At 39.1% G+C, this 22,581-nt stretch overlaps 1 long non-coding RNA gene and 1 pseudogene across 2 annotated transcripts; both read right to left on the bottom strand.

The window, feature by feature from the left end:
• Positions 1-2,764: 2,764 nt before the first annotated feature.
• LOC143589367 (uncharacterized) lies at positions 2,765-3,253 on the bottom strand. Its single transcript, XR_013145274.1, has 3 exons — positions 3,172-3,253; positions 3,020-3,101; positions 2,765-2,912 (listed from the first exon to the last, which is right to left on the bottom strand). It is a non-coding gene; the product is annotated as an uncharacterized LOC143589367 (long non-coding RNA).
• Positions 3,254-3,272: 19 nt separating this feature from the next.
• LOC143589366 (putative callose synthase 6) lies at positions 3,273-20,947 on the bottom strand (annotated as a pseudogene). The gene is made up of 22 exons (XR_013145273.1): positions 20,752-20,947; positions 10,263-10,363; positions 10,040-10,152; positions 9,876-9,963; positions 9,367-9,474; positions 9,162-9,284; positions 8,999-9,088; positions 8,816-8,907; positions 8,610-8,733; positions 8,089-8,223; positions 7,926-8,002; positions 7,498-7,591; positions 7,253-7,375; positions 7,063-7,180; positions 6,215-6,580; positions 5,623-5,675; positions 4,605-4,665; positions 4,382-4,463; positions 4,251-4,300; positions 4,086-4,172; positions 3,887-3,988; positions 3,273-3,305 (listed from the first exon to the last, which is right to left on the bottom strand). The product of XR_013145273.1 is annotated as a putative callose synthase 6 (transcript).
• Between the last annotated feature and the right edge of the window lie 1,634 nt (positions 20,948-22,581).

The following is a 22,581-nucleotide window of genomic DNA, read 5'->3' as shown; positions in this document are numbered from 1 at the left end:
TGTCCTCTGTAAGACACCCATTGGCGCGTCGCTTCTCTTCTGCCTTCTTCGGTAACTCTTAGTTTTGGATTATTAATCCGTTCCTCAAAATTTTGCCACTCATCTGATTTTATTTACATGTAAAGTCATTTTTTTTAATACAATCTTTTAGCTATGCAGCCAAATGAGGTCAAGAATCACCTGGATATATCTTCTGAAGATAAAACAAAATTGAGATTCCGTCTTCGTTTTCAAAATGAAGGTCCTCTTCAGAATACAGAACATCTTCCTTATAATATGGAGTCAGCACTGTTTTTAAACTATGTGAGTTTACATTATGAGTAACAAAATTTAAACTGCATAACACATATAATGTGACACCATTTACTGACCTAAATGACATCATGTTATGAACTTTTGGAGCATTTGGCATTTTCATATACAACGAGTTTGTGAAGAAAGTGATTCGTCTGCGGGCCTCTAAATTCATCGGCACGTTAATTGCAGACTCCTTTACAGTCAGAAGCAAATGCAGCCTCTCTACTGTATGCGCAAATAAAATATTACTTAAACATAACATAACATAAAACTAAAATAGTCAAATCATAAACTATTTTATTTATTAAAGGATACACACACACACACACACACACACACATATAGTATATATATGGATGAGTATCATTACAGAACTCTTAAATTAGTTAAGAACTTGAAGGAACTCTTAATAACTAACGTTTTTTATAAAGTTTTTTTGTATGTTAATGTTATTTGATTGTAGTTTTATCACTTTTATATCTATATTTACGATTACAATTATAAAAATTAGTTTTTACACATATCTAATTTTTTTTACATATATGTAAGTTTGTTATTACATAAATTTTACACATATGTAAACTTGTGATTTATATATGTAATAAATTTTTTTATATAAAATATGGTAAAACTAGTCTCAAACAATATTAATGTATGAAAAAAATCAAAAAAAATGTTTGGTTGTTATGAGTTCCTATAAGTTCTTAACTTTTTTGGAGTTCTGAAATAAATAAATATATATATATATATATATATAGATATATATATATATATATGTGTGTGTGTGTGTGTGTGTGTATGATATTTTATATTTGGTTTGGGTATGTATGATATTTAAGAGGTTTGTAGGGGTATATTTGAAAATTTATAGTATGCAAGTCGAAACAGAAGGGTACTTTTGTCCATTTTTCAAAATCATATGCAGATACTTCAATTATGATCACAAATACCATATTGCTAAAAGTGTCAAGTAGTTATACCTTCTCTTTCCAAGATTTAATTTGAGTGAGTCGGATATTGATACCATCAAATCTCTCCTTTATGTCATTGCCCCGACTATTATGATATGTGTCAAGCCATCTAAAAACCCGTTACATTTCATCGTATAAGTGAAATAATAATAACAATAGCATAAACCATGTCACACATCAGAGATAAAAATCCATGTGATATGCATGCATGTGAAAACTTACTCACGCCCGTTCAGCATAACATCATGTATGATAACCTCCATAAGATTTTGAAGGTCGTTAACGATTATGTGTGTGTTTCTCTCCACGTCATCATAATCAGTTAGCTGAGACTGAAATACACCCAATGGAGAGTTAAAAACCAAGTATAATAGTAAGTTAATAACACATTAATTAATACAATAAAAGGCTTACCAGATGACTTAAGAACTTCTCCAACTTATCATTGAGTGATGGCAATCCACTCATACGAAATGTACTTAAAAACGCTCGATTCTGAATGCTGTTTTCTATTATACGGCATATATGGCGTATGATCCTACAAGGTAACAAGTTCAATAACAGATGAGTTATAAATAATAGCAATAACTGTAATAATAAGGAAAATTGGTTTTAAATAATCCTAACAGTAACAACTAAAGGTGTATTTTTTTTCCAACAGTCCGCGACTAACGGACAGTCTCCGTTAGTCTATTGCTTGCGTGGCACGCCTAGTGGACCGTTGGAAAAAATATACACCTTTAGTTGGGACTGTTATTTCCTAACAGGGCATAGTTGGGATTATTTAAAACTATGGGTGGCAAATGTGACCTATGGGTTGAATGAGTTGTAACAAAATGTATATAATGGGTAAGAATGGTCAAACTAAAAAAAGAAAAAGGATTGAAACAGGCAAAAATGAGTTGACATATCTTGAGTTTTTTTTAATGGAACGAGAAAAACGGAGAAACATTTTAGTTTTTTTTTACTTTTTTAGTTTTTCATTTATATTTCGAGCTATGATTTTTAAACTTTTTTTTTTTTTGAATTTTTTAATGAGGGATTTTTGAAATGGGTCAAAATGGGTTGAGATTTCAGAAAGCCCTCATTAAAAAATTCAAAAAAAAACAATTAAAAAATCAAAACTCGAAATATAAATCAAAAACCAAAGAAGTAAAAAAAACCAAAATGTTTCCTCTGTTTTTCTCGTTCCATTAAAAATAAAAAAAAACCTCAAGAAATGTCAGTCCGTTTTGACCCGTTTCAATCCTTTTCTTTTTTTAGTTTGACCCATTATATACATTTTATTATAACTCATTCAACCCATGGGTCACATTTGCCACCCACATTTAAAACCAATTTTCTTAAAAAGAACCAGATGATTATTGCCACGTAATGCTGGCATATAGATGTTTATTGACAACAGGCGTGCCAGGTAAGTATTAGACTAACAGACGTTTAACTCCGTTAGTAATAACAAAGGTGGCATAAATATAGGACCTACCGCTTGTCTTCATCATCAAGAAGGCCCAATAATATATCCTGAAGTGTTTGATAACACTCAATAATTGCAGAGTACATGTAATCATCATTATTGATCTTTTTAAAGAGGTCTGCATCTTCTTTTCCTTTGAAATCTTTGGCCATGTCTAATGCTATTGGGATCTTAATAATTAATAAGTAGAAAAGAGTCAATACATGATTCACAATAAATTACAATAATAATAATAATAATAATAATAACAATTTATATAAATATAAAGGAGTTGAACCTTGCTGGCTAGCAGGAAAGGCGGCCATTGGATAACTGAGACATCAGTTGTTGTATATGGTACAAGGAGTAGATCTCTCTCCCTAATAAATAAAACATATTATTAAAAAAAAGTGCACATTAATTAGATTAATTTAGTTTAGACATATAAACCTGTTGCTGATTAAATCCTCCGTTCGCATCGAATATATGAACTCGTTCCACACTTGTAAAAATTTTGCTATGTTCTTTCTTATTACCAGTGAATCATCCTCCTATATACCATTTTCCATCAAGACAAAGTAAGACTAAAATAAGCAGAAATGTAAAAACAATAGTTATCAAAGGCGCCAGGCGCATAGGCCTCGCCTGGGGCTTAGGCGCGAGGCGCAAAAAAAGTGAGGGCCCAGGATAAAAAAGCGCACTTAAATAAAAAAAATACATAAATATATTATACTAAAATGTTAAAAACATAAAAACCAAAAGGTCAAAAAGTAATAAACAGTAAAGGTTCAAATGACTATTGTTCTTGATCTGTCATCAATGCCAGTTAGAGGTGTTGTCACCTTCAAGAAGCGAGGGCCAATGGCGAAGCTTAATGAGAGCCCAGGGTGGCCCGGCCCCCCCCTTGTTTTTTTTGCATAGTTGTGTAAATTTACTCGTTTTCAACTGTAAGTTTGAGCCCCCCCCCCCCCCTTCTTTATGATTTTTTTAATACATTTTGAGCCCCCTTCCCCCCCCCCCCCCCCCCCTCGATGAACTCGTCCAAGCTTCACCACTGGCGAGGGCCTAGGAACTAGACGCGCAGATATTGGGGCCTAGGCGCACGAAGCGAGGGCTTTTTATAACTATGGTAAAAACTAAAAAGAAAACATATTGTAGAGGATACCAAGGGATCTTTTTTGAGTTCTTTTTGCATTGGTACAAGGCGTTCATAGAAAGCCTCAGGGACTGAATAAAACCGCGACCGCAGCATCCCAAGTGTTCGAATCTAACAAATATTGGCAGAAAGTTGATATTATTACAAAATAAAGAATTTGTCAAGTTACCAGTCTTAATAGAAATCATGTTGCCAGTACTAAACTAACCTCACCCAAGTGGCTAAAAGCACCATAGATTCCACCAATTACGGTGGCAAATATCGCATACCATATTTGTGCATCCATGAAATAAACCTAGAAGAAGAAATATCTCTTAGCATTTAATCGGTTGCGTAAAATCCCAGTAAAAGTATTTGTTCTAAGGATACTTACCATGACAATTGGAGCCCAAATAGCAATAACAACACCAATATTATGAGACACTATAATAATAATAAAAAAAAAAGAATCAGGTTCTAATGGAAAAAGGAAATCACAAAAATGGGATTAAAAAAATAATTTACCGTTCGGAAAGAACTCGTGCCACTCGTATATGTTGATTTTCATTTCCATGATTACTTTTGTGGGTGCAACCAGTGGCAATATCTATCAAAAATATATGAAAATGAGCATAAAAACTGCTTACAGAAATACAGTCATAGAGCTTATGAGCTTATCAATAAACGTCAAACGATTAGCGAGAGCAGTTGTGCACATAAAGACAGTATGACATGCTAAAAGAACAACCTCCACATAGTAGCTGAATGAAAACTTGCTTACTAACACCAGCATCCAATACAGTGTGTACCTAAATGTCAAGTGTTATTTGTTTAAAAACAAACTAAGTACACACACACAAATATATATATATATATATAAAGTGGATGCGAGAAATTTTTGGGAATTGAGAACGGTAAGAACCATTTTGAACCACAAGAAAACCCAAAAATAAAAAAATAAAAAAAACAAAAAAAACACAAAAATAAAAAAAACTAAAAAAACCAAAGTTCTTATTTATCATCCCAGTTTCTAAAAAAAACATAAAAAAAAATTCTCGGTTTAGCTAAATTATACGTATATGTATAATATGTAAATATATGTACACACATGTTTTTTTCCTATACACATATGTATAATTTAACGTAAATGATAATGTGCATATGTGTATATTACGTAACTAGAGATTAAATGAAAGTATACATATGTGTATAGGTAAAATACGAATTAAAAAGAAAAATAATCGGTTTTTTATTATACATATATGTATAATATGTACACACATGTTTTTTTCTATACACATATGTATAATTTAAGGTAAATGATAATGTACATATATGTACATTATGTAACTAGAGATTAAATGAAAGTATACATATGTATATATATATAATACGAATTAAAAAGAAAAAAAGAATTTCGGTTTTTTTTAATGAAACCGGAATGAAATATAAGAATTTTGGTTTTTTAATTTTTTAAAATTTTCGTTTTTTTTTTGTTTTATAATTTTTTAAATATTTTTAGAGGTTTTTTTTAGTGGTAAAAAATGGTTCTCAAAGTTCTCAATTTGCCAATGGTTCTCTTAGGATCCTTATATATATATATATATATATATATATATATATATATAGGATGAGCATCATTACGGAACTCTTAAATTATTTAAGAACTTGAAGGAACTCTTAATAACTAACATTTTTTATACAAAATTTTGTATGTATATGTGTGTGTATATATATGCGGACATCAATTAACTCTTCATTCTTACTTCAAAAGGGAAAACATGTCTTCATGCATGCCTCTTCCAACATAGAGCTTTGGCTGAAAAAAGTCGACAAGTTTGAAATCAATTCCGGTTATATTTTTCCACTAACAAATGGTAGTAATAATAATAACTGGTTAAAACTGAAACGGAAAGTCACCCAAAAACGATTCAAATGCATAAAACCTCCAAAATCATTTTATCTCAGAAAATAGATTGTCATTGCAATAGTATAGCTTTTAGTTATACCCACCTATAATGTATATTAATATGTTACATATTAGGCACCCTGCTTGTGGTGTGCGCATATAATGTATATATGTGTGAGCCCTTGGGGGACAAAAGTGAAATTGTACTAATTTTGATGTTATTTTACTAATTTCGTGAAAATAACGTTAAAAGTGACAGAAGGTTAATCATGCATCATGTGGTGGCGTTGATAGCTGAAAGACAAGGGTACATGCACCAATCAGCCGGTGGGTGTCCCGATGGTTGAGTGCTATGTACCTTATGTCCAAGGCTTGATGCAAAACTGCTATCGAGCCGAGGTCTCACCAGAAGTAGACTCTCTATTCCTCAGACTCTACCATAGCTTTGCTATATGCATATTATAAAAAGGGAAGTTAAGTACCTGGGCCCACCACATTACAAAAACAATTACACGTCGATTAGAGCACTCCATGTATCTCCTCAAAGGTGGTAGCAGAAATAGCAAAGCAGACAATGCATTTGGCATCAAATTAATGGCAACAAGATAGTAATAAAGCGAACCGGTCCCCTTGATTTCCTCCCAAATTACTAAAGAACCTTGCAACCCCGGTTGGATTCTTAACGGATCCTGAATAACCGATGGGAAGAATCACTACCCAAAATGCCGAAAATGTAAGTTTTAGAAGATAACGAAGTATCTGAGTGTTTTTTAAGCTCCTCCAAGCATTGTAGCTAAGAATCACATCTAAAGAAGCTGCAAAACATAAATGACCAAAAAAAATTAGGCCCGTAAAAGACAATTAATGAATGGATCATGTGAACGACTAAACGGGTCATATGCGTAGAATCAAAAAGTAAGCTAGTGTATTCTTAATGCATACAACTTTCTAAATCATTTTATTCAAAATCCAGATTATTATTGTAATAATAATAATGTTTCAGTTTTCATAATTTACTCATTAGCTAATTCATTAAAATACCATTACTACAACCAACTACCACCACCCACTGTCTGCCACCACCACCACCACCCACTACTAAAGTTCGTACACCACCACCAGTTTATTTTAGCAGCCTGCAGACGTTAAAAAATAAGCAGTCTTATTCTTACAGACTGCAGAGGTTTGATCCACCTCTTCTTCTGCAGATGTCTGCAAATGTGGTCCGCAGACTGCAGACAGTTTACCTTTGAAAAAACCAACAGCACCTTACTCATTAACTATTTCATAAAAATACCTTGGAAAAAGTTAAGGACAGATGAAGTAATGAATATGCTCAGAATACTCCCAAAGACATCATCATCAAAAATTCCAAAAAATGATCCATCTTCATGCCATGCAATAATAAGCATAGCCTGCAAGTGTATATAAATTTAATCCTGGTATAAAAACATTAATAGAAAATATTATGATGTTAACATATATACCTGAAAAACCAATATAAGAAACATCCACATTTGATCGAAACTCCTGTAGAGATGCAGAAACGTTCGCACTTCAACAAAATTTGTTTTAGGTATCCTCTTTTCAGATATGACATGGTTGACCTCCTGCCCAAAAAAAAAAAACTTATGAAATCATATGAAACAAAAGGCTGCTTATATAAGCATTTTAAGTTAAATACTAGTATACAAATAAAAGAATACTAGAAACTGTAAAGTCGAACTAATACCTCGTTTTCGTGCAGTTTATTATCAGATCCAGCGCTAACAAAGAAGTCAGAACTGTGGTCCATTGGCCACCCTAATTTAAAGCATTTGTCAGACCTGTAAAGAGAGATTAAAGTTTCTGTTAGTAGTGTCAAAACGCGCGGTTTAAAGCAACAAGTCAAAATCGGTAAGGTTGACCCGAAACACCTTTTTATATGAAAACTGTAATCATTAGCATGTAAGATATGATTACAAAATTTATATTAGTGCAATTATAATATTATCTTTTAGATAAAAAACATAAAAGATTTTATGCGTTAAAAATACAGTTTGGATTTTTTTTTTACTCGTTTGATCCGTTTCCTTTTATGTTTATTATTTAACTCTAAGTAGTATGTTAAATGCGAATACAAAAAATATATATATTAGTTCAGTTACAGAGGTGTGCTACCAAAAGTATTCGTTAAGGTCATCATAGTTTCTCCAAGAAGAATGGCTTGCTTTGCCGCCTCGGTTTCTCATGGCTTCCTGTCATCATGTAAGAACAAAATGTTTAATAACTCGCCAAATTTCATAAACATATTTGAATAAAAGTGGAACTGAAATTTTACTACCTTATGCATAACCTTATAAATAGGCACCACAACTTTCTGCAGAAATGATTCTTCTTCAACTGCTTCTGGTTGATATGTCGCCCCGCTAACAGATTCCGCATTACTAAACAAAATTCCATGAAGTTCATTTGCCATCTAAATATCCAATAAAAACATGTGGTGAGTAACATCTCACAATCAATACTCCCTTAATAATAATAATAATAATAATAATGTTAATAAATAAAGCTGCATATTCCCATTTTGGCTTAGTAATCAGACAGTATGAGTTCAGTTGACTTTTAAGGTCAAATCATCTTACTTTCAACTTCAAGACTAGAATGTATCTTAAATATTTTTCAAGAATAATCCGGTAACTACACAATATGTGTAGAAGATAACTAATATTATGTTACATTAAAAGGTGCGTATGATAACTATGTAGTTTCGGTTTGTTTGTTTATTTATTTATTCCATATTGATTATGATATACAAGTATAACAGAAAGTGCACAAACTTAACTTTGAGATAAATAAACATACATTGTGGAAAATATAGCTGATACACTCAGGCATGAAACGGATATTTGACGCTTCACCCCAAATAAGTAGATAGAGCCCGATGTATAGAAGCTCTAACTGCTGCCTATTTGCATCAGGTTGAAACCTATGTGACAAAAAAAAACAATAAAGTATACTATAAAATATTATATAAAAGCTTCAACTTTCAAATATTGAGAATAACTTACTTGAGGTTTGATGCGCAGTGCAAATAATCACACCATGCATTATAGTTCTTGAACAATTTATCCATTAGCGTCTGTATCGTGCGGCTATCCAACTACAAATATGCAAAATGATAATTAATAAGTGTAATCAAATTAAATAACTGTGATATGTTTTGTTATTTAATATGCTGGTGAAAGCTTTACCTCCTCGCCATCTTCTAATATCTTGGACCTTGTATAGATATTTGCAAGTAGCAACGTTAAATGTTCTCGTTGATTTGCAACATTTCCTTTCTTCATTTGTGAACATAATTATTTAAACTAAAACAGAATTATAAAAGCTGGCTTGAACAAGAACAATATTTACCTGAAATCCAAATATTAAAGCTAGCCATTCGAGTATATCGTTAACAGCTCTGTCACTATCCATGGGATTATTAAGAAGTGGGAGATCAGCCATATTTTGGAGAGACTGCAGAGCCGCTTCAATCTAAGATATTAAAATAAATAAATCAATAAATAAATAAATAAAGGAAAAGAAAATTAAGCATTTGTATTGATCAAAACACAACCTCAGCAAGCTTCATAATTGCTGGTTTAACCCCAACAGCATATATAGGAAGAATGTTATAGTGTGCATATTGTTCATTTCTCTCTACATATTTGGCATATCTTTGAGTCTGCAAATATATTTTAGTATGCAATATTCCATAATAACAAAAATTATAAATATTAGTTATACTTAGACGTGGCAATTTCGACCCATTTACTCATGATGGGTCGGTTCGGGTTGTGTTTTATTTTACCTCAAATGGGTCAAATGCTTCAAATCATAAAAGTTAGCTATAAGCGCAAAAAATGCAATATTTAAGTATTTATTGTTATAATATTGTTCTTGCAAAGTTGCAATCATAATCAAGACATTAGTACATTACCAATGTAAAGAAAATGGACAAAAATGTTTGTGGGCCGACCGGCCCGGCCCGCCCCGTTTGACCCATACAAAAAGTTGACCGCTTTGACCTCAGCCCACCCATAATGCCACCTCGAATACAAGATATGTATGTTAGATCAGCTATACCTCAGGTTCGATTTTTCCTTTAGCTACCACCGTATTCAATACATCATACAAGACCATCGCAATCTGGAAAATCTTAGCCATCTCCTCACTTTGAAAGATAATAAAATTTAGAATAATAACAAAAGAATATAATGAAATGTGTTAATCATAAACGAAAGACCCACGGTTTCTTTGTATATTGACCCTCTGTGATATTTTTCTCGTAGAAATTTTGGTAGTACATCTGGATTTCTCTAGGATCGCTTTTTGCTAATCGAGGTTTCGTCTCTACTTCTTCCTGCAAAATGAAAAAAGTCCCGATTTCCATGATAAATATATAAATCGAAAGTAATGTGATCATACTCTTATTATGAACATAAAATGGATTATTAAACCAAATCTATGTACCTTTTGAAGTCTATGCAGCAAGTAGGTCTTGAATTGGCGAACACCACGTCTAGTAGAATTAGAGTCCGTCCTATGCACCTTCTCAAATGCATGAAACCGGCCTAAGTCAACAAAGTCAAACATCTTGATTATATATTTATATTATGTGCAGAGTCATACATTGCAGTTAACATCAACTGCTAGCTTGCAGGTTTATTTTTCATCTTCTAAATGATGAGATTGTATATATAACACCTCATCAATCAGCAGAAACAGATAAATGTTTCTAAATATTCAAATTTAGTAAACTCCAGGTAACAATTTCAGTATGTTTCTTATAACTAGACGTATCAAAAGTTCGAAGTCGGTAAATTTCATGAACTATTATTATTGAAGGTAGGTCCCAGCAGAGCCCAGTTGGACCCGCAAGACTCACCTTGAAGAGAGACGTCTGCGCAGAAACCAACTGGATCCGCAGGACCCACCATGCTCAGAGACGTGACGTCCTTACGCGCAGTACGCAAGCTGTTCCCGCAGGAAATGCCTCCCAATGGTGAAGGACTCTGCCTGTTCCCGCAGTTGCGGATACAAGCCATCAGGGAAGGCCACCCGCGCAGCAAGGCTACACGCACAAGGCACTTAGCTCTCAATCATTCAGTGTCACCTGAAGGAATGAGCAAAGTCGGGAACAGTCCCGCACAAAGGCGGGAGGGGGAATACTCCCGCCCAAAAGCCAGTCCGTACGATACGGGAGGATCTTCTGTACTGTACCTGACGAGGTATGGGCAAAAGATCTGACTAAAGATACGACAGCTTATTGACAACAGTATGGCGAGCAGCATGCTCTTGTACTGTATGTCACTATTAGCCGCTGCCTACTCACCAACTCCTGTCATACCACGTGCATAGCCGGCAGTTGGTGGAAAAGGAATAGTACACAGCAGGTCTGGTCACTGTCAGCCGCTGCCTACCCACCAACTACCAGCAGGGCACGTGCGTAGGCCACAGTTGGTAGAACAGGAATACTATTCAGCCGGCCACACCTCCTTGGAAACCTACCTTCGGCTATAAATACCCCAAATGGTATGATCATCTCATCTTATCATATTATCATCATATTATACCTGATATCTGCTCTAGCAATCTCTTAATATACATTTATATTTAAAGAGCAATCTAGTCTGATTCTCACGCCGGAGGGTGGTCACAAGGAGGAACCCCCCCCCCCCCCCTTCTCAGTGACAAGCTCACGGTGTCTGTTTTGCAGGTTATCAGAAGAACCATCTTTTCTGGGTCTAACCCCTCGTGGGAAACATCTATCTAACCCCCAGGTTACCCGTAATCTGCCCGGGGTCCGGTTAGCGTTTCTTCATTGGCGCCATCCGTGCATAAAAGCTAGAACTTCATTTCTTTTCAGTTTTTTCAAACTTCTGGAAAGATGGTTAAAGAAACTCCGGTAACCACAACCCCAGCTACTGGGGGGAATACCGGCTACACAGTCTTTACAAACACTACCCCGGTTACCCAAGCCGGGGCAAGTGAAGTAAATTTTACGAACACTACCCCAGTTACCCAAGCTGGGGCAAGTGCAGTAAATAATCGCTCACTGGGATTCACCGATACCCAGTTAGAGAAACGAACAAGACTCCCCCGCCAAACACTCGATGAAGTTAAGGCATGGGCGGAGGCACGTCAGAAGGAATTCCAAGCTGAGTTGGACGAACGCTTGCGTTCCGTCCAACAGGCTGACGAATTCGAAGAGTACTTGGACGATGACTCGGAGGAATCCGACACCGACGCGAACCCTCGCCATAGGGCAAAAGGGAAGCGTAAGGAAACGGACTCCCAACCGAGAAGGCGTTTTGGAGAAGCCTTCAAACCAAAAAACACAGGTGGAAGTCCACGTGACTTCTCCAAAACATTCAGACCAACTGTGGCAAATGCGGGAACGTCCAAATTTGCAAGGGACATTGCGGAAGCAATCGCCCCGAAAAGTGCCAAACAGATGTCCAACATCGGCACTTACGATGGTATATCTGATCCAGACGATCATTTGAACAGATTCATAGCGGGGGCAACCGTCAGTAGTTGGACGGAACCTACGTGGTGTTACATGTTCCAAATGACGCTTGTTGGGGCTGCTAGAGCGTGGTTCGATCGTCTACCGGTCCACTACATCTACGGTTGGGAAAAAGTTTAGCCAACAAAGAAAGTATACCTAGGAGCAATGGACAATCCTCAAATGCATTCGAGAAGAAGATGAATCTTTGCTAGACTTCATCACTCGCTTCAACTCAAAGAAGCTTAGTCTGGGTAATATCAGCGAAGATCTTGTTCGCGCCGCTTTCATCCAGGGCGCGAACGACCCAGAGCTCATCCGCACCTTAACGGGTAAAGATGGCATGCCATCCACATGGGATGCCATCATGACAGCAGCTAAACGCTTTGCGGAGACGGAGAAGCAACTGGGTAGAGATCTCCCACAGAGCACAAACCTCTACACCCAGAAAACAAGAGAAGACAACGTCCTTACCGCCCGATTAAACAAAAAGCGGAAGCTAGGCATTTGGCAGTCAAGGGTAAACTTTGACACCTCATCCGGCTTGCAACATCGGTTAGGCGGAAGGGATAACGTACGGTCGAACCAGAACTCCAGATGGACGCCACTCACCAAAAGCGTCACCGAGATATTCGCCACTGAGGAGCTCCCATGGCCAAAGGCTCCAATAATCCGACATCGTCCCAATGCTGATCGGAGCAAATACTGTGACTTTCACAGGACAAAAGGCCACAACACTGAAGAATGCACAGACGTAAAGGATATGGTCGAAGCATTTGTCAGAGATGGGACGCTCGCGCACCTCGTGGCGCAATGAACGCTGAGCAGGCTGATGCGTGTAGAACCCCAGTTGGGGAAAACACGAATAAAATTACAGCTTCAATGTTGGAGACTACATACTGCGCAAACAACGAGATCCCGAACCAGGTGCATATCGGCTCGATGGCACTCCCATCCCAATAACAGGGAAGGGAGCTCAATTACACAGTTTGCATGTAGATCAATTCCAAATTTGTAAAGAAAAGGCCCAGAGCCACTTCTAATGGAAATGATTCTCCTTAGAACATCGACGCTGATGATTTTACATTTATACTTTATGAACTATCAACACTGATGCCGGTTTTCACCGCATACATAAGTGTGAAAGTCGTTTCATGGGGAAGGCGGCAAAACCCGCATAAACCCAAAAAAAAAAAAAAAAAAAAACGGCAAACCTTCACGCAGGTCAGTTGAAGGGTAAAGTTCAGTCATCCCACTAAATGAAAGTGCCGGTCTATCCGCATGAATCATGATAGAGGAAACTGAACACTAACCTATTAACAACCGCGCGTCGAACGGTTAATTTATTCAACACGGATATGCCGGTTTTCACCGCATAATTACGTGGAAAGTCGTTGCGTGGGGAAGGCGGCAAAACCCGCATAAACCCAAAAAACGGCAAACCTTCATGCAGGTCAGTCATAGGTAAACTTTGGTCATCCAACTAAATGAAAGTGCCGGTCCTAACCGCACAAATCATGAGAGGAAACCAAACTTATTGACAACCGCGCGTCGAACGGATAACTTATTCAAAAGAGAATTTCTAACAAAAGGATGAGGAAAACCTACACGCAGGTTAGATGTAGGTAAAGTTTAGCCATCCTACTAAGTGCAAGTGACGGTCCTACCCGCACAATCACGAAAGAGGAAGCAAAACTTCAACCTATTATCTACCACGTTCAAAGGTTAACTTATTCTAAACACTTAGAAAATTTCTAAAAAGATGAGGAAAACCTACACGCAGGTTAGATGTAGGTAAAGTTTAGCCATCCTACTAAGTGCAAGTGACGGTCCTACCCGCACAATCACGAAAGAGGAAGCAAAAAACTTCAACCTATTATCTACCACGTTCAAAGGTTAACTTATTCTAAGAACTTGGAAAATTGCTAATTTAAACTAAAGTATGCAAGTCATATAACGTTTATAAAGCAAGGAATCCAGTGAAAGTAGCGGTCTTACCCGCACAAAGATTTATATTTCATAATATTCATTACAAGAATGCCCGGGTAACTACCCGCCTACAAGAATATAAATCTACACAGGCTAAATCTATCCTAGCAGTGGGAAGGGATCTTCAGGATCAAGCTTCAGGGCCACTTCCACTTGGACCAGCACCATCAGTAGAGCGTGGCAGTTCAAGGAAAGCTTTAAGGATAGCTAGCCCATCATCAGCAGCAGCAACTTCGTTTACCTTCTCCACCACCGGATGCGGGAAGGCGGCATACTGATTCACTGCTTGGTCGTATACAGCTTCAGTATCTACATTATACAAAGGGAAGTTGGAAGGCGGGATGCCTTTCTCAACAAACCCTAGACCAAGCAGGAAGCCGGCCTTTTCTCCATCCTCGTGAGAAGCGTTGAGGGCTGCGCTCATAGCATCGTCATAAGACGTCTCCGTGAAGACTCGATGCACAACCTACAGAAAAAAAATACAAGTGTCAAAACCTTTTCTATTTACAAAGAAAAGCGTGAAGACATGAAGCTAAACATACCTGAGACAACGCTTCTCGAAGAAGCCATTCCTTGGCAACCAGAGCTTCTTGGAGGGCAGCTTGAGCTTCGTTACGGGCGCGTTCGGCTTCACTTTTATTGAGGTTGGCAAGCAACACTTCGTTAGCCGCAGCCTCTTCGACGCCCTTTAGCTTCCGCTCAGTGTGGTCAAGCACCCCCCTCTGGTCCAAGATCTCTTGGAGCTTTTTGGCGTCTTCCATCGCCAAGGCATCATGAGCCTGCTGGAGAGCCTCTAATTTGGCTTTAAGCTCCTCATTCTCCACACGTAGAGGCTCAGCAACAGCTTCAGCCTTGGTGGCCCTTTCAGTTGCGTTCCTCGCAGTTTCCTTAGCCAGCCGAAGCTGTTCATTAACAGCTTGGGCAGCCTTGGAACGGGCCTCGAGACGGGCCTGAACCTCAACTTCAAGGGCCTTGAACGCCTTCTCCTTCTCCGCAGCAGCCGCGGAGAGCCTCCTATTCTCCTCCCGGACAGCCCGCGCTTGAGCTACTTCTTTAATACGAGCTGCTTTTAACTTGTCGTTTTCACGACAAAGCAGCTCGACGCGCGGCTGCATCCGGGCCAGGAGAACCCGAAGCTCATTGGTTAGCCTACCCTCCTGGTAGCTAGCCATGGCTTCCCCCAACGCACCACTGGGAGCAGCGTGACGAGCCCACTCCACGCACTCCACAGGTGTGCGAAGGGTTGTTCCTCGGCGGATGTTCCATCGTGGAACATACACTTCATTGGAATCCGACACTGCAAAAAACAAAAAGCAGTTAGGAAAAGATGATAAAAAAATATATATAAAATAGGCCAAAAGAACCCTACGCACCTGTAGGGTCAATAACAGGCCGATAGCCGCCAAACCCATCACCTGAACCCAAGGGAAATCCATCCAAGAGGTCAGGCAGATGGGAAGGAGGCAGAGGTTGGCGATAAGCCCCATGCATACCTGAAGGATCGGCCGTCGTTGCCGATGACGGAGGAGGCATGGTAACAGCCGCTGCGGTCGCCGCTGCGGAATCCGCAGCAAAAGTAACCGCCGGCTTAGTGAAAGATGCGGTTAAAATGGCACTGACAGCCGGCGGTGATGTCATCACAGCTGGAACAGTCGGCTCAACGGAGTGAGCAACTGAACCAGCGGAAGCAGGCGCAGGCGCAGCCGCCTGGGTCGTCGCCTCAGGTAGGCTGACCAAGCCTACCGTCATGGGCGGAGGGGTACTCCTCTGCGCTCCACCCTGGAATGCATCAACATCCACGCCTGCACAAAGAAGATAAGTATTAATGATGGAAAGCTATGAAGTTAAAGATAAAGGAAGTTTGTACTTACGGGTTTTCTTGAGCCTAAAAGTGCGGACAGGCGGGGACGAACCCGATGGAGCCGGCCTCTTTGCGCCGCTCACCGTCGTCATCCGGGGCTCTCCGGAGGTGACAGTCGCAGCCTCCGGAGCGGTGGTCTTATCACCACCGGGGTTCCCCGCCACCTCCTCGCTCTCGGCCTCTGAGTCAGACCGAGGCACCGGATCGGCAGTGGAGGCCACCTTCTCCTTCCCCTTCCCGCCGGCAGCCTTCTTCTTCCGCACCAACGGAGGACCATCTGCGGATTCCTCATCAGAACATACGATTAGAGGAATTCCAGCAGAGGTTTCAACATTGAGGGGTCGAGGGTCGAATAGCGCCTTACCTGGCCGCCTGGCGCTAAGAATCTCGTGGCCTAGCGGGTAGACCTCCACGAACCGATCCGCCGTTTGTTCTAGGATGGGCAACTCGTTCTCGTCTAGAGCGCGAGTACCCATCCGAGCGGGACCGTCAGCCTCCCGCGGATACAGGAGCGACTGCAAGTCGTTCCCCTCTGAAATAAACAGGAAAGAAGTTAGAAGAAATTCTAAATCAACAAAAAGAAACAGAGCATACCGTAAGGAACAGAGTTCAAACCGTATTCGAGGACGATCGGGATCTTTCGCGCATCCGCATCCTTCCACACCCGGCTCATCCCGAGCATCACCATCCCGGACTCCGCAAACCGGTAAACCGGAGATTGGACTCGGGATATCTTCGAGAACCATTCCGCCTCCTGGTAGTTGGAGGCGTGAAGGCTGGGAAGTGCTTGCCCGTTCTTGAACTTCATGGCAAGGGGGATGGCGCGAGCGGAGATGAAGAAGAACTCCCGCTTCCACGAGCGAAGACTGCGCTCGGTTGCGCTAATCTTCAAACCCTTGATCCGGGTTATCAACGTATACCACCCCTGGATGCACCTCCAAGAGTAGAAGGTTATCAGGCGGTCGACATAGGGCTCGATGCCCAGAATCCGGCACACCCACTAGAAGTGGCGAATCTTCGCGATCGCCATCGGGTGCACCTCGGTCAGGTGTACACCGTGCCTCTCTAGGACACGGTACACAAACTTTGTCAACGGGAACCTAAGATTCCCATAGACAAAGAATGCAGCATATACCCCGATCTTGCCTCTGGGGGCATCATACACCGTCTGATGGGGTTCAGGAAACTCAGGCTCGAGAGACTCGAGCATGAACTTCCTGACGATGTACTGATACAGATCGACAGGCAGAGCACACTGGCACTCGCCAGCAGTACTCTTGTCATCGGCTGTAGATTCGAGACCACGAGAATACATCTTGCAGATGAAGAGAAAAGTGAAAGTGTGGATTACAAAGAACCCTCTCCCCCTTTATATACTAATCGCAATTAATGCGATGAATTTAATGCGGAAGAGAGAGAAATCGAAGGTGCAATGAAACTATGACACGTGGCAAAAAGAAAGCTGGCAACAGCTGTTGAAAGGATGCGTACCATTAATTTCGCGGCCACGCGCCCGAAAAATCGCGCCCACGCGCCTGAAAAAGCGTCTGGAATGACCATGTACTGTCACGTCACCATAACTTCCTGCACGTCCTGACACAGTCAGAAGAAACCGTCGCACGACGTTTCAGAGGTTTGGACTGTTCTTATCCTTTCACCAACTCTTCGAATTTCAAAAATTCAAAAAGATTCAAAAGTAAGCGGGAAAATACCCCTTACCTTGGCAACCAAGTAACCATAAGACGGGTGCGGGTACAGTGTTAAGGCAAAACCCTTCACATACTTAGCACCTGCAGGGAAATGAAGCCAAGAATACCTTGGCAACCAAGTAACTATAAGACGGGTGCGGGTACAGTGTTAAGGCAAAACCCTTCACATACCTAGCACCCGCAGGGAATTGACGCCAGGAATACCTTGGCAACCAAGTAACCATAAGACGGGTGCGGGTACAGTGTTAAGGCAAAACCCTTCACATACCTAGCACCCGCAGGGAATTGACGCCAGGAATACCTTGGAAGTAAAGTAACCGTAAGACGAGCGCGGGTACAGTGTTAAGGCAAAACCCTTCACATACCAAGCGCTCCGCAGGGAATTGAAACTAAGAAGGATCTTCTGGGCAATGCTTGCGGAAACGGAAATAACATCCCCGCATAGCGGGAACGTCGAGAACTACATTGTTTGAAGCTCCAGGATGGAGTTGGTGGTTTTAACATAATTGATCACTATGTTCAAAACTACCAAAACCTCATGGAGAATCCACACAAGTGGGACTCAACGCTCCTGACTTGCGAGGAGGTTACAGACCTACCCGCATCATACCCAAAGATCAAGTAGGAAAGTCGGGAATTTCTGCAAGTGACAAGGACTTCCGCGGGAAGAATCCCCATGGAAAACCTTAAAAAACCCTTTTCAAAACCATTTGCTTAAGTCCAAATGTTCACCTCACTTTATTAAACATTCATGAGAAGAACATTGGACTGGGGGGACTTGAAGAGGTAGGTCCCAGCAGAGCCCAGTTGGACCCACAAGACTCACCTTGAAGAGAGACGTCTGCGCAGAAACCAACTGGATCCGCAGGACCCACCATGCTCAGAGACGTGACGTCCTTACGCGCAGTACGCAAGCTGTTCCCGCAGGAAATGCCTCCCAATGGTGAAGGACTCTGCCTGTTCCCGCAGTTGCGGATACAAGCCATCAGGGAAGGCCACCCGCGCAGCAAGGCTACACGCACAAGGCACTTAGCTCTCAATCATTCAGTGTCACCTGAAGGAATGAGCAAAGCCGGGAACAGTCCCGCACAAAGGCGGGAGGGGGAATACTCCCGCCCAAAAGCCAGTCCGTACGATACGGGAAGATCTTCTGTACTGTACCTGACGAGGTATGGGCAAAAGATCTGACTAAAGATACGACAGCTTATTGACAACAGTATGGCGAGCAGCATGCTCTTGTACTGTATGTCACTATTAGCCGCTGCCTACTCACCAACTCCTGTCATACCACGTGCATAGCCGGCAGTTGGTGGAAAAGGAATAGTACACAGCAGGCCTGGTCACTGTCAGCCGCTGCCTACCCACCAACTACCAGCAGGGCACGTGCGTAGGCCACAGTTGGTAGAACAGGAATACTATTCAGCCGGCCACACCTCCTTGGAAACCTACCTTCGGCTATAAATACCCCAAATGGTATGATCATCTCATCTTATCATATTATCATCATATTATACATGATATCTGCTCTAGCAATCTCTTAATATACATTTATATTTAAAGAGCAATCTAGTCTGATTCTCACGCCGGAGGGTGGTCACAAGGAGGAACCCCCCCCCTTCTCAGTGACAAGCTCACGGTGTCTGTTTTGCAGGTTATCAGAAGAACCATCTTTTCTGGGTCTAACCCCTCGTGGGAAACATCTATCTAACCCCCAGGTTACCCGTAATCTGCCCGGGGTCCGGTTAGTGTTTCTTCAATTATCCAAACTCAAATGAAAATAATTATTCTACACATTTTAAGATAGGAACCCTAGAACTGTAAATGGGGCTATGCATCGAAACCGAAAAAACCAAACAGAAATAACATAACTGTAACTAAAAATGACGGTTTGGTTTAATGTTTTCGCGAAAACCGAACTTTCGGTTCGGTTTTGCGTGTTATTAGACAAGTCTGTTCATCCTCTAAACCGAACTTTCATTGTTTATTTTGATTTAAGTAAGTTATACTAATTAATATATAGTTAAACCCAAATATTTAAGACCAAATGTATAACTAATTAAGTAACTAATTTAGGCCCAAATTCATGGTTTTTAGCCAACATCTCCCCCACCCCCAAAAAAATAATAAAAAATAAAAAAATTTACAAGCCCAAACAACAAAACTAGCGGTTTTCAAAAAAACTCATAACTCCAAAATTTTGGCTTTTGGTTTGGTTTTAGCCAACTTTTTTTAGCCCAAAATTTTCAAACCCAAATGGAAAAACCGAAACCGAAACTTGATGGTTTTCAAAAACACAAAAACCAAAATTTTGGTTTAAGGAAACCTTTTTTTTTTTGCCCAAAATTTTCAAGCCCAAACAGCAAAACCAAATAAATTGAAACTGAAAAGTTTCAAAAATTACAACAAACTCAAAAACCAAAATATTCAGTTTTAGCCGGTGTTTTCTTTTCAGCCCATAATTTTCAAGCCCGAATGGCAAAACCGAACAAACTGAAAACGAAACTTGATTGTTTTCAAAAACTCAAAAACCAAAATTTTGGTTTAAGAAAAATTATTTTTTCAGCCCAAATTTTCAAGCCCAAATAGCAAAACCAAACAAACAAAAACTGAACAATTTTCAAAAACTACAACAAACTCAAACACTAAAATTTCAGTTTTTGTTCGGTTTCAGGCAACTTTTTTTTTCGGCCCAAATGACAACCAAACAAACCCATACTTAACACTTTTCTTCAAAAACTCAAAAACCAAAATATCCGTTTTTTTTTTTCGTTTTCAGCCCAAAACCAAACAAGCCCAAACTAAACAATTTTCTTCAAAAACCAAAATTTCGTTATTTTGCTTGGTTTCATCAACCAAAAACCGTAGATGAATATTATAGTTGAAGATGCATACACAAATAAGCAACCCTGGGGTTATCCTTCTCAACCTCATTGGCAGCCCTCAAGATGGGAGCCACCGCAGCAAGCGAACTCGGCACAACCTCACTGTCGTGTGCATACGGATCAATCAACCCCGAACTCCTCGACATCCTCCTTGTCCTAGCCTGACCTCCTCCTACTCCGTCTTTTGTTCCACTCGTACTCGCCATCATTGTTCACATGATCATAATTTGATGATTCAGATTCATTGGCATATATATATTGGGATCCTTTGAGTGTGCATTTTGGCTTTTGTTGTTTTTGCTTTTTGGAAGCCTTTTTTTATTTTATTTTATCTTATTTTTGTGTTGAATTGAGAGAAAGTGAGAGTTAGCTTACAGGGTTAAGGAATTGAACGACTATGTTTGTAAACTAACTTTTGAATAAAGTGATCATGACTCGATTACCCACCTTCTTCGCTTTATGTTCTCTTTCCCGCCTTTTTTTATTAATATATCTATAATATATATATGGTAAAAACATAGTTTAGGCTAGTTTTGACTTACCTTACCATAGAGCTTGGATTTTTTTTTTCTTTTAAGATTGAGTTTCGCTTGTGAGTTATTTTATTTTTCAAATATGTGTTTCACTCTTGGTTTGTTTATTATTTCGGGTTAAGTTATTCTATAATAAAACACAAAAATAAAAAATATGAAAAGGATTCGTAATAAAAAAAACTATAAAAACATAATAAAAAATTATAACTCAAAATTAAAAAGAAACAAATTGATAAAGCTAATAAAGCTAAAAACACATAAATGGTTCTCTCGTCTTCCTCATTTTAAAAAAAATGTTAAGGGAAACAAAATTATTGTGTTTTTTGTTTGTTTTCGTCATTGGTTGCATCTTTTTTTTTTCTTGATGATAGTTGATGTTGTGTTATATTACTCAACGTTGTGTTATATTTTGCTCGGCGTTGTATTATATTTTGTGATTTATTATGCCTTTTTTTATGTATCATTGTGTTGTTTGTTTATTTTGTCTGGCGTCTTTTTTCTCGACTATGTCTTTTTAGTCTTTTTTCTGTTTTGGAACGCAAAAGACGGGGGAAACATTTTAGTTTTTTTTATTTATATTTTGAGTTATAATTTTTTTATTATCATTTTTAAAATTTTATAAAGGTTTTTTTTACGTGGCCACAAATCTTTCTAACACTTCACATTTTTTCCCTATTTGCATTTTAACCTTTTCCTTCTTATTTGTTAATTACTTTATATACATTTTTAATTATTTTTATATATTATGTGAAAAACTTTAAATGGGCTTAAAAGAGCCATATAAGGCTCGAGCTCAACCTCGATGACTAGACAAGCTTTATTTGAGGCTCAGGCCAAGACACAGACTCGTATTATGTGGGTCGAGGTTCCTGGACCACCCCAATGTTTTTTAAAAAATATTTAGAGACGTTATATTAAATTTTCTATGAATCCTATAACTATAAGAATTAATTGACGGAACCTATACTCTCAAATTAATAAACCCTATAAGTTTTTGAGCCTTAATAAAGTTAAAAACTCATTTTTTGGTATTGATTTGGTTTCATTTTCATAAAGAGGTTATGGTAGGTGGGTTTCTTTACGTGGCGATGTGGGACTTGCATGAAGAAAGATAAAAGCGAGATTAAACTACTAATTGAAAAATAAAATGAAACTTTAGGCTGGTTGGACGAATATGTATGAATTTGAATGGTGTAAGATTTACAAGCTATACTAGGATGCAATTGTCGTTTCATTGGTGCTTATATAGATTTATTATGAGGGCTGTTAGCTTTTATGGTGAGTCTTATTAACAAAAAATATTAAAT

This window comes from Bidens hawaiensis, unplaced genomic scaffold (assembly GCF_021521415.1).
Source record: "Bidens hawaiensis isolate Kalapana, Puna unplaced genomic scaffold, B.hawaiensis_p1.1 tig00037408_1, whole genome shotgun sequence".
Taxonomy (NCBI): Eukaryota; Viridiplantae; Streptophyta; class Magnoliopsida; order Asterales; family Asteraceae; genus Bidens; species Bidens hawaiensis.
The sequence above is the reverse complement of the archived record's forward strand: the minus strand, read 5'-3'. Positions and strand labels throughout refer to the sequence as shown.